We start from the raw sequence: 13,520 nt of genomic DNA on the forward strand, positions 1-13,520 counted from the left end.
GAATATCTTCAATATATTTCAAGTCTAGACTATTCGCATTCCCCATGCCTTTGTTTTCGCCATCCAAACTTATCCTAATATTACGCGAGATCTCAACTTATCGTAAAGATATCACTCTTTGGTACTCGAGGACAAGAATCCGAAAAGATGATAATAATTCACCACTCAAGCTGGCCAGGCTCAAGAGCAAATCAACCGTATTAGAGATTCCTACCCAACATACATATCTAATGTCCCCAACAATAGACAATCGTTCCACACTTAACAAGTCAATCCCCACAGTTCAAGAACCCTCTCCCGACACGAGCTCAATAGGAGCTCTGATACCATCTGTGACGGCCCCACCTCCTCCTAGGCGTACCCTAGGGTTTAGCGGACCGCCTGCCCAACTTTCGCCAAGACTCACTCCCTCGTATCACGTGCATACAACCGTCGACAATAAATAACATCACAATTCAAGCTTATAATTTACATTGATGCACAAACAAGATACAAAACCTCAATATACCCAAACTGGTTCAAAGTGTATACAATCCAGATACAAAACATTCTATTCGAGTAATAGCACGAGTACAAGTCAAAAGTCAAAAACAACTAGTCTACGCTAGTCTTTACATATCTCACGCCTCGCTCGTACCCCTGAAAGGAAAACAAATGGAGTGGAATGAGCTAAAAGCCCAGTGAGGTTCCAAATAGCAAATTGACCATTATTTATAAGTACAAGTTTTCGATATAGCAAAGTAAAGAGCATGAAGAGTTCATAAAAGGGAGCAATAACACGTCAAGTAGCAATCTCAAAATGAGAGAGTGTAAAAGTTTTTCAAAATAAACAATAATCCAATAAGCAATAATCATTCCAAAGCATAAGGATACGGATGGCTCTCAGGAGCCAACTTCCATTCATCATCAGGAGCATGATCACGTAATAGTTGACACTCCGTCAACTTTCAAGCAATTAACCAATCCAGTAGAACACCACTTACACTACTCTCCGTCCACCATTCAAACCCCCTACTGGGCCCAAAATCCTCAATAAACACGGGTGGTAATACTCGAGTATACCGATTAGTCGAGGAGATATCACTCCACTCGACAATCAAGAGACCCAGGGTTCGTTACCCAATCGACCAAGCCCTTGCCGGCTCGACCCGAGTAACTTGCTGCAGGGTTTCTGGAATTCCAGGAAGTGCGCACAACATAAACAAGTATATCAATTCAATTTCAACAATAAACAAGTATATATCAAATAAGGGCAAGTGCGATAAAGTACACTCTCGCCCTAACAATTCACGTATACAACATGTAATCACATTGGTCACGTTTCAAAGACAAGTATCAAGTTCAATTCGGTATTTGAAAGCACTCACCAAAATGAAGTGCCCTTAGTAATCACGTCTGGTTTATACTCCGGGTTCGGAGTCCAAATCTGCGATAAAACTCAATTTGAGAACTTTGAAACATGACTAAGATTCGAAACTTAGACGTTTCGTTCAATAAGAATCAAGAAATGGAAATTCACTTGGAGAATATTCGTGAAACACTCGCTCGCTTTTCAAACTATATAACTTTGTAACATTTATACTTGGAAATGCCATTTGAGTCGAAAGTACAAGGAAAACATACTTCGAGCAATCATTATTTTATTTCCCAAAGGTACAAGTTCGGCCAAGTCATTACTTATATACCTCGGAACAAGAAGATGCAAGAATCCTAGATAGTTCAAGTAGTAATCACTCTTAACCCTTACTCAAGTTGCAAGTATATTTCTCTAGTCCTCGAGCGTAAATTTGGGCAGCATGCCCTTTGTATTTTCCTATTTTCAGCCATTTATGGCTTCATTATTTTCCTCATTCAAACCCAAAGGTACACACACAACAATCTAATTTCAATAGCCATTCAATAGGCTCAAGACAATACATGGACAAAATTCAAACTAATAACAAGTGCAGAAATGAAATTTAACAAGAGACATATTTGATGGGTTTTTACGGAATGGACACATCCGAGGCTACGCTGATTGGATTGGTGTCCAACTTATACCGTTTCGAAGCTAAGACAAAGGGCTACAACTTTCATGAAGATCACTTAGTCAAATGTCCAGTGTAACCCAGTCAAATTCCCCATTCACAGAACCGACTTCCAACTAACTAGCTAGTTAACCGTACTACATTTAAATGGCCATATCTCAGGCTACCAAAGTCCGTTTAAGGAGTTCTTCGAGGTATTGAAAAGATAAGACAAAGTACTAAAACTTTTATGTTTTGGAAAATGGCTAAATCAGCACGGATCATACTGAATAGACATGGTCAACTAGATGAACTGTCTAAAACGGATCACTTGAAACATCCTAGGGCAGCGAGGGTATTTTGGTCTTTTCATAATCTACGTTACTCCGATTGAGCTGAAATTTTGTAGGAAACTATAAAACATCATTCTATATAACTTTCATGTTTTGTTATAAGCCTAATTCGGCCTCTAACATCACGAAATGGAACCGGACAGAACAGGGCTACATTTTTCCAGAAATCTGGAATTTTTCGTTTTGAATGGAAACTTTCTTCATTTCTTGCTCCAATCATCACCACAACCTCTTATATAAGTTTAGATACAACATATATTATCCATACAACAATTTTAGGCAGAAAATCATCAAACCCTAACTTACATTCATCACCTCAAATTCATCCCAACAACTTGGATAACTACTAATCTAACCAAAATATGAGTTATATAACAACTTAAGCAAAAATAAAGGGACCAGAGCCATGGTTAGGCCTTATACCTCAACAAAAGAAGCTTGCAAGAGTAATACTTCACCTCCTCTTGAAATTTTTTTCCCCTAGTTTCCCAAGGTCACAACTCACAAATTAATCGGTTTAGAATTTTGTTTCCTCACTTGGATGGCTCAAACTCAAGATGAAGGAAGGTTGTTTCTTGCTCTCTCTTTCTCCTCTCTTGTCTCGGCCAACCAGCAGAAAAATGAAGGGGAATGGAGCAAAATGGAGGATAAGAAGGTTGGACTTTTGGCTTGGTCAAGTGGCCATAGGTGAGTGACACTTGTCACCACCAAAGCCAACCAAAATTTCTTTTTCTTTCCTTGCATTTTTAGCCCTAAATTTCGGTCAAAGCCAGCTGGAAATAAGGAGATATTTTGCTGAAATAATAATGATCTTGTATGGTAAGAAAGTGGTGGTCAAGTGGTGCGTTCAATCGGTTGTGCACGGTACACGTCGGTTCGCACCGTTTTTCTTTAAATCACACGTACTAGGGTTTTTACTTCCTATTCATTAACTTTTTATCATTGCTTCTAATCACATATTATTTCTCACCTAAAAGTCACTCTTAAGTACCAAATTTGATCCTTACTCCATACCGAAGAATCACCCTACGGAAAAACGTGAAAACCCAAACTTGCTCCAACTTGAAAACGAAAAGTGAAAACCTTTACTTTCATGTTCATCTGCACTTATTGTGGGGTGATTGGCTGGTAGGGCTATTATAAAATCATAATTTCCAATAAAAAGGGCATTTTTAAGAAAACGTGAGGGGTTTTACAATTTCATAAATTGAATTTAGGGTTTCGGTTAAAATATGAGAAATTTGAGAAAAGGGTTAGTGACAAGTAAAAACTAGGGTTTTGATTAGACTTTAGGGTTTCTAGTCTTTAAAACAAAACAATATCTTAAAATAAAAATAAACTAAAGGAAGCATAATATTTTTTTTTCTTTTTAAACTAAACAACAATAGTATCCTAAAAGTTGGGGTATCACAATCTCCCCTCCTTAAAAGAATTTCGTCCTCGAAATTCATCCATGCACTCCTAAATAGCGTAGGGTATTTTCTTGTATATCCATTTCTAGCTCTCAGGTCTCACTGTAGCCAAAATTTAGCTTAACAATAGAAATCACGAATCGTACCTTCTACTATCTCAGATGATTCAGGTAATGCCTGTTGATCCAAGGCGTACACTCTAGCTGGCACTCTTGGCTTAGCCCCTCCTACATTTGCTTGTTCAGGGTTTAGGTGTGATCTACAGGGACAAGTTGCAAGCTGGTGCTCGGCACTACCACACCATAAACATTTTCCTGCCTTTCGCCAACAATCATTCTCCGTATGATTGGCCTTCCCACAGTACTCACAAGATACTAGAGTTTGACCTCCTTGTGAGGCACTTCTTGCTTGTTCCCGGCCACGCGAGGCTCCTCCTGGAGTAATTTCTTTAGATGTCCCTGAAATTTTCTCACCACCATCTCCTCGACCCATCTTAGAGGGTGGCATGTCTAAATCACATTTTCCTTGCCTTTGACTTCCACCAGGCGCACCTTTCCTTTTTGCATGAAAAGCTCTCACTTGTGCCCTAGCAATTTCTATTCGTTGGGCCTTCTCCAAGACCTCCGTAAACGTATTAATCTGGGCCGCCGCCAAGGCCTCTTGTATCTCCACATTGAGCCCTTGCACAAACCTCCGGACTCTTCTTTGCTTTGTAGCTATCCATTCAGGAGCAAATTAAGACAACTTCGTAAATTGGGTTTCATACTCAGCTATACTCAAAGTTCCCCGCCGAAGCTTAATAAAATCATCTTCTCTTTTCTCCTGGACAATAGATGGGAGGTATTTTTCGTTAAACTCTCGCACGAAATTCACCCACATCCATGCAGTCCCCTCTCTCTCCCACTTAGCTTGAACCACATTCCACCAAACCCTGGCCGGACCTTCAAATTGAAAAACGGCAAAGTGCACTTGTCTATCCTCCGCATAGTTCAAAGCGGCAAAGATATTGATCATGGCCTCTAGCCATCTCTCGGCTCCCTCCGGGTCTGGTCCTCCCAAGAACTTAGGTGGGGAGAACTTCAGGAATCTCTCAAGAGCCCTATCTTGCCCCATATTGGGGTCCCTAGGTTGATTTACAGGGACTTGACCCTGTTGTTCCACTAAACGGGCCAGAATATTAGTCATTTGTTGGATTGCAGTTGCCACTTGATCTCCCCCTACAGCCTGGGGTTCAGGTTGTGGCTCAATCGTTGCCTCTCTCTTCTCTCTCGGTTCTTGCACCGGTTCCTGTGCTTGTCTACCCCGACGGCCACGACTAGGACCGCGTCCTCAGTTAGTTCCCCTGGCTTGACTTCTTCTACCCTCCATGTTTTGGATTTAACCAACTATAAACATGTAAACAAGGTAAGGTATGGCTCATGTAGCACATTTCAAAAGGATAAACAGAGGCAATAAAATGCATAATAAACAGGTTCTTTATATACATAGCAAACAAGTCACATAACCTATAGGACATTAACCCTAGGTATTGCTCAGGCACTACACTTAATCAAACTCGAAGCACGTGAATAATAAGGATCCCAAATCCCATGAATATCTTCAATATATTTCAAGTCTAGACTATTCGCATTCCCCATGCCTTTGTTTTCGCCATCCAAACTTATCCTAATATTACGCGAGATCTCAACTTATCGTAAAGATATCACTCTTTGGTACTCGAGGACAAGAATCCGAAAAGATGATAATAATTCACCACTCAAGCTGGCCAGGCTCAAGAGCAAATCAACCGTATTAGAGATTCCTACCCAACATACATATCTAATGTCCCCAACAATAGACAATCGTTCCACACTTAACAAGTCAATCCCCACAGTTCAAGAACCCTCTCCCGACACGAGCTCAATAGGAGCTCTGATACCATCTGTGACGGCCCCACCTCCTCCTAGGCGTACCCTAGGGTTTAGCGGACCGCCTGCCCAACTTTCGCCAAGACTCACTCCCTCGTATCACGTGCATACAACCGTCGACAATAAATAACATCACAATTCAAGCTTATAATTTACATTGATGCACAAACAAGATACAAAACCTCAATATACCCAAACTGGTTCAAAGTGTATACAATCCAGATACAAAACATTCTATTCGAGTAATAGCACGAGTACAAGTCAAAAGTCAAAAACAACTAGTCTACGCTAGTCTTTACATATCTCACGCCTCGCTCGTACCCCTGAAAGGAAAACAAATGGAGTGGAATGAGCTAAAAGCCCAGTGAGGTTCCAAATAGCAAATTGACCATTATTTATAAGTACAAGTTTTCGATATAGCAAAGTAAAGAGCATGAAGAGTTCATAAAAGGGAGCAATAACACGTCAAGTAGCAATCTCAAAATGAGAGAGTGTAAAAGTTTTTCAAAATAAACAATAATCCAATAAGCAATAATCATTCCAAAGCATAAGGATACGGATGGCTCTCAGGAGCCAACTTCCATTCATCATCAGGAGCATGATCACGTAATAGTTGACACTCCGTCAACTTTCAAGCAATTAACCAATCCAGTAGAACACCACTTACACTACTCTCCGTCCACCATTCAAACCCCCTACTGGGCCCAAAATCCTCAATAAACACGGGTGGTAATACTCGAGTATACCGATTAGTCGAGGAGATATCACTCCACTCGACAATCAAGAGACCCAGGGTTCGTTACCCAATCGACCAAGCCCTTGCCGGCTCGACCCGAGTAACTTGCTGCAGGGTTTCTGGAATTCCAGGAAGTGCGCACAACATAAACAAGTATATCAATTCAATTTCAACAATAAACAAGTATATATCAAATAAGGGCAAGTGCGATAAAGTACACTCTCGCCCTAACAATTCACGTATACAACATGTAATCACATTGGTCACGTTTCAAAGACAAGTATCAAGTTCAATTCGGTATTTGAAAGCACTCACCAAAATGAAGTGCCCTTAGTAATCACGTCTGGTTTATACTCCGGGTTCGGAGTCCAAATCTGCGATAAAACTCAATTTGAGAACTTTGAAACATGACTAAGATTCGAAACTTAGACGTTTCGTTCAATAAGAATCAAGAAATGGAAATTCACTTGGAGAATATTCGTGAAACACTCGCTCGCTTTTCAAACTATATAACTTTGTAACATTTATACTTGGAAATGCCATTTGAGTCGAAAGTACAAGGAAAACATACTTCGAGCAATCATTATTTTATTTCCCAAAGGTACAAGTTCGGCCAAGTCATTACTTATATACCTCGGAACAAGAAGATGCAAGAATCCTAGATAGTTCAAGTAGTAATCACTCTTAACCCTTACTCAAGTTGCAAGTATATTTCTCTAGTCCTCGAGCGTAAATTTGGGCAGCATGCCCTTTGTATTTTCCTATTTTCAGCCATTTATGGCTTCATTATTTTCCTCATTCAAACCCAAAGGTACACACACAACAATCTAATTTCAATAGCCATTCAATAGGCTCAAGACAATACATGGACAAAATTCAAACTAATAACAAGTGCAGAAATGAAATTTAACAAGAGACATATTTGATGGGTTTTTACGGAATGGACACATCCGAGGCTACGCTGATTGGATTGGTGTCCAACTTATACCGTTTCGAAGCTAAGACAAAGGGCTACAACTTTCATGAAGATCACTTAGTCAAATGTCCAGTGTAACCCAGTCAAATTCCCCATTCACAGAACCGACTTCCAACTAACTAGCTAGTTAACCGTACTACATTTAAATGGCCATATCTCAGGCTACCAAAGTCCGTTTAAGGAGTTCTTCGAGGTATTGAAAAGATAAGACAAAGTACTAAAACTTTTATGTTTTGGAAAATGGCTAAATCAGCACGGATCATACTGAATAGACATGGTCAACTAGATGAACTGTCTAAAACGGATCACTTGAAACATCCTAGGGCAGAGAGGGTATTTTGGTCTTTTCACAGGATACGTTGCTCCGATTGAGCTGAAATTTTGTAGACAACCATAAAACATCATTCTATACAAATTTCATGTTTTATGCTATGCCTAATTCGGCCTCTACCATCACGAACTGGAACCGTACAGAACAGGGCTACATTTTTCCAGAAATCTGGAATTTTTCGTTTTCAATGAAAACTTTCTTCATTTCTTGCTCCAATCATCACCACAACCTCTTATATAAGATTAGATACAACATATATTGTCCATACAACAAGTTTAGGTAGAAAAATATCAAACCCTAACTTACATTCATCACCTCAAATTCATCCCAACAACTTGGATAACTACTAATCTAACCAAAATATGAGTTATATAACAACTTAAGCAAAAATAAAAGGACCAAAGCCATGGTTAGACCTTATACCTCAACAAAAGAAGCTTGCAAGAGTAATACTTCACCTCCTCTTGAAATTTTTGTTTCCCCTAGCTTCCCAAGGTCACAACTCACAAATTAATCGGTTTAGAATTTTGTTTCCTCACTTGGATGGCTCAAACTCAAGATGAAGGAAGGTTGTTTCTTGCTCTCTCTTTCTCCACTCTTGTCTCGGCCAACCAGCAGAAAAATGAAGGGGAATGGAGCAAAATGGAGGATAAGAAGGTTGGATTTTTGGCTTGGTCAAGTGGCCATAGGTGAGTGACACTTGTCACCACCAAAGCCAACCAAAATTTCTTTTTCTTTCCTTGCATTTTTAGCCCTAAATTTCGGTCAAAACCAGCTGGAAATAAGGAGATATTTTGCTCAAATAATAATGATCTTGTATGGTAAGAAAGTGGTGGTCAAGTGGTGCGTTCAATCGGTAGTGCACGGTACACGTCGGTTCGCACCGTTTTTCTTTAAATCACACGTACTAGGGTTTTTACTTCCTATTCACTAAAATTTTATCATTGCTTCTAATCACATATTTTTTCTCACCTAAAATTCACTCTTAAGTACCAAATTTGATCCTTACTCCATACCGAAGAATCACCCTACGGAAAAACGTGAAAACCCTAACTTGCTCCAACTTGAAAACGAAAAGTGAAAACCTTTACTTTCATGTTCATCTGCACTTATTGTGGGGTGATTGGGTGGTAGGGCTATTATAAAATCATAATTTCCAATAAAAAGGGCATTTTTAAGAAAACGTGAGGGGTTTTACAATTCCATAAATTGAATTTAGGGTTTCGATTAAAATATGAGAAATTTGAGAAAAGGGTTAGTCACAAGTAAAAACTAGGGTTTTGATTAGACTTTAGGGTTTCTAGTCTTTAAAACAAAACAATATCTTAAAATAAAAATAAACTAAAGGAAGCATAATATTTTTTTTTCTTTTGAAACTAAACAACAATAGTATCCTAAAAGTTGGGGTATCACAGTGGTGGTTGAATTGGGTTGATTGAGAAAAAACTTGAAGCCTTTCATGGCCGGAAAAAAATTGGTAAACACAAAGGAAATGCTGTTGAAATTTTTCCCGTAGGAGATTTCCAGTAGTCTTGGGAAATCTTTTATATTTTGGTGTAGAAAAATCCAAATTAATTTCTGCTTGCTTTGTTTGAAAGAAGATTCAGAGTAATTTCTACCGTGAAAATTTCAGAATATTTCTCAATTCCTATGAATATCTATGATTTTTCCAAGTTGACTGAATTTCCATTCCTGTTCTGTCTTTCTACTGGATAAAGCAGCCATTTGAGATTGGAATTTGGCAGACTTGTGGACAGAATCTAGCAAAGATGTCTTCTGAGAAATTGTAACTCTTTGAATGTATTTTCCAACGGTATAAAGATTATAAATTTTGGACTTAAGAACCATGAGATATGATTTTTCAAATAGCATCGCGTAAAACTGAAAAAAATTCTGTTTTCCTAAAACTGTCTTTACTTTTAATTCCAACTTTAAGCTGGAGTTGTTAAACCATTTTGAGCTTGGTTTATGATTGGAATGAAGAAATTCTTGGTTACTCATGTCCCTTGGGTCTAAATGTTCTCTTTTCACTCCAAAACCATATTTGCACCTTTGTACTAGTAGTTACCCGGATTTTCTCTGGTTCACCTAAACTTTGGATGGTTGAACCATAATATTTTCTCTTGGTTATTCTTAGGGTTTGTCGGTGATCATGGGCATAATCTGGAAGGAAACTTTTGACGTTATTTTGCTTAAACTGGTGAGTGTTCTTTGCATGTTGTGCTTCCAATGACTATGTGAATTGTTTTGAATGTTTACTTGAATGTTAAATGTTTTTCAATGATTGTTAAATGAATTTTCGATGGGCGAGTGTGTACTTTATCGTACTCGACCTAAGTTAACGTGAAATTTTCAATGATTAAATGATTGAATGCTACTTGTTCATGAATGTAAGCCTTTTGGCTGAATTGGGCCCTTGCCCTTCATTGCCAGTCGACTCGAGCCAGAAGCGGACTCGGTCGGGCTGCTGGTGACCCTGCGATAATGTTTGGTATACTCGAGTATTACCACGAAGTCTGGTGGAGAACTGGCCAGTGAATTCAATGCAATCATAACAATGAATGAATGACAAGATCACCGAAAGAGTTTTCACTGGCAAACATTTTCTAATGTCGGAGGGATAAGAAAAATGGTTGGCGAATGAATGAATGACTTCAATGAATGGCTCCAAGTGAGTACGTATCCTTCCAATGTTGAGTGTTTATTTCTTGAATGACTAGATATTGCTGTGCAAAGTATGCAAATTGTTAAATGTAATGTTTCCGTGGTTTCCCTACCTGATTGCTTGTTTAGGAACCTCACTAGGCTTTTAACTCATTCCTTTAGTTTTTATTTTTCTTACAGGAATGGAGGTCTGGAGCAATTAAGTGTGACCTAGAGTGTACAACTCTCTTGTACTTGTACTCTTGGTTGATAGGATGTATTTTGACATTTGACGTTGTATCATAAATTTGACTTTTTGGATTGTAAATAAGTTTACATTTTGGTTGAATTGTAGAACTTAAATTTTATTTTGGAGGCCTGAATGATTAATCTTGAGAGTTGATTGAGTGAGTGAGTGAGTCCTGGCGAGAGCTGGGCAGGCGGTCCGTCAAACCCTTGGGTACGCCCAAGGGGGGAGGTGGGGTCGTCACTGGTGGTATCAGAGCTACTTCGCGTGGTCTATGCATAGGGGTAAGCTTGGACCAAGCGGTGTTATGGTCCCGATTACGTGAAAAGCATAAAGGATTAGATGCTCTTCTTGAGCGCAAGCTGTGAATCATGAATTTATAGGTATAAACCCTTTTTCTTGATACTTGGGGAGGATGGATATGTACGTCAAGTAGGAATCTCTAATGTGGGTGATTTACTCTTGGGACCGGCCGGCTCGAGTTGTGAATTATCCTATTTTTGGATTCTTGTGCCCGAGTACCAAAGAGTTAATACTTTTATGACAGTTACGAATGAAATTGAGGTAAGTGTGGAAGATGCGATTATGCCATGCTTATATGAATTATTTATGGATCGAAAGAATAGGTTATTAGCTTGGATTGGCATTACAAATGATGTATTTGAATTTGTATCTGCAATTGAAGAGTTTTGTACTTTGACTAATTTGAGATGCTTGTGGATGAGGTAGTACAAGTGAACCTAGCTAAGGGAAGTCAAGGGTTTGCAGCCCCTAATGAATGTAATCTTGAGGGAAATGTAGGGCAATCTGCACTGTGAGAGAAGTAGAATCAGTTAGTTCGATATTAACCTACGTTAGAGACTTGAGAATGCCGGACGTAGGTGTAGGTAATTGGGATGGCAAGCCATTTCTTGTTCTACCACTGTATGTATGCTGCTAGTGACATATCAATGCTAATGTGTATGGTATTTGCTTTGTTTTACGCACTTGGTTTTTAATCAAATTGATATGTAAAGTATCTTTGGAACCTAATGAATGAACTTGAAATGCTATAAATGTACTAAGTGCATTTCCTTATCTTTGATAATGTGATTTAAAAATGTCTTTCTTTTGCTGCTATAGTCAATTGATTTTGTTTATATTTAACCTTTTGAAAAAAAAACAAAGATAGAGAGAGAAGGGTATGGAGGGTAGACGAAATCAAGGACGAGGAGCTAGTCGGGGACGTGGGGCTAGCCGTGGACGTGGAGGTAGGCAAGTACAAGAACCAAGAGAAACAAGAGACGCGGCAGCAAAGCAGCAACAAGAACCAAGGGCCGAAGCAGGGGATCAAGTATCAAGTGCAATACAACAATTGGCTAATATCTTAGCGCAATTAGTAGAGCAACAAGGTCGAGCTCCAGTGAATCAGCCTAGGAACCCTGAGATAGGAGAGGACAGGACCTTAGAGCGTTTCCAAAAGTTTTCTCCACCGAAATTTTTGGAGCGTCTGACCCGGAAATAGCTGGAAATTGGTTGGAGGCAATGATAAATATTTTTGTAGCCTTGCATTATACGGAGGAAAGACAAGTGGCTTTTGCTTTCTTTCAATTTCAAGGACCGGCTAGGGCAAGGTGAAATGTTATTCGGGCAAAGTGAGAGAGAGAACAGACAGCATGGATTTCGGTAAACTTTATGAGAGAATTTAATAAGAAATACTTCCCACCTCTAGTCCAAGAGAAAAGAGAGGATGATTTCATTAGGTTACGCCAAGGAACCCTAAGTGTGGCCGAATATGAAACCCAATTCACTAAACTGTCCAAATTTGCTCTTGAATTAGTAGCTACGGAGCAAAGGAGAGTAAGACGATTCATACAATGATTGAATTTAGAAATTCAGGAGGCTCTAGTAGCGGCTCAAATCAACACGTTTACGGAAGCCCTTGAGAAAGCCCAGAGAGTTGAGAATGCGAAGGTACAGGTAAAAGATTTTCAAGCACGAAAAAGGGGTGCGCCCAGCAGTAAGTCTGAAGAACCTAGTGATAACATATCCCCTTCCAAAGTTAAAAGAGTAGACCATTCACCTTACCCACCATGGACACTAGGAGCACTAGAAGAAGGGTCTACTAGAGAAAGCCAAGTGGGAAAATGGCAATAAGAGAAAATCCCTCGAGAAGCCAAAAAGTGGCTCCTCGCTTGGTTTGTAGATACTGTGGAAAGACAAATCACACTAAGGATGAATGCTGAATAAAAGGGTGAAAGTGTTTGATTTGTGGAAGTAGCGATCATCGAATTAACAACTGCCCGAAGAAGTAGCCACGAGAGAATAATGTTCAACAAGTGGATAGAACCAAACCTAGACAAGCTAATGAAAGAGGGAACCGACCGAAAGTCCTAGCAGCGGCATATGCCTTAGACAAGCAAAAGGCTCTGGAATCTAAGTACGGAGACGGGAATGAGAGGCACCTCCCACTCGGATTGAGTGTGGTACATACTGCCGCTCCGCACATACAACTCAAGTACAAGTATATCGTGTGACAGCCCCACCTTCCCCTAAGGCGAACCAGAGGGTTCGGCGGGCCGCCTGCCCACCTCTCGCCGGGACTCAGTCGTTCACTACATTCCTCAAACAGATTACAAGATAAAACTCAAATATTACATGAAATTCTCCAATAAATAATTACATATCAAAAGCGAAGCGTCCATGCTTCCACTGCGCCACTCTGATCCATGATCCAACTATTATACAAGAGGAAGTCCAAATTCAAAGTACACATGAGATAATTCATCCGATCACAGGAATAAGTACTACAAGCCTTCCTTCGCCTTGAGCCCTGTGGAGGGGAATAAAATATTTTTGGGGTGAGCTAGAAGCTCAGCGAGTAACCAGTAAAATCAGAAATCAAATCGATTTAACAATAGTTCATTTCA

This window comes from Coffea arabica, chromosome 6e (genome assembly GCF_036785885.1).
Source record: "Coffea arabica cultivar ET-39 chromosome 6e, Coffea Arabica ET-39 HiFi, whole genome shotgun sequence".
In the NCBI taxonomy this organism is placed as follows: Eukaryota; Viridiplantae; Streptophyta; class Magnoliopsida; order Gentianales; family Rubiaceae; genus Coffea; species Coffea arabica.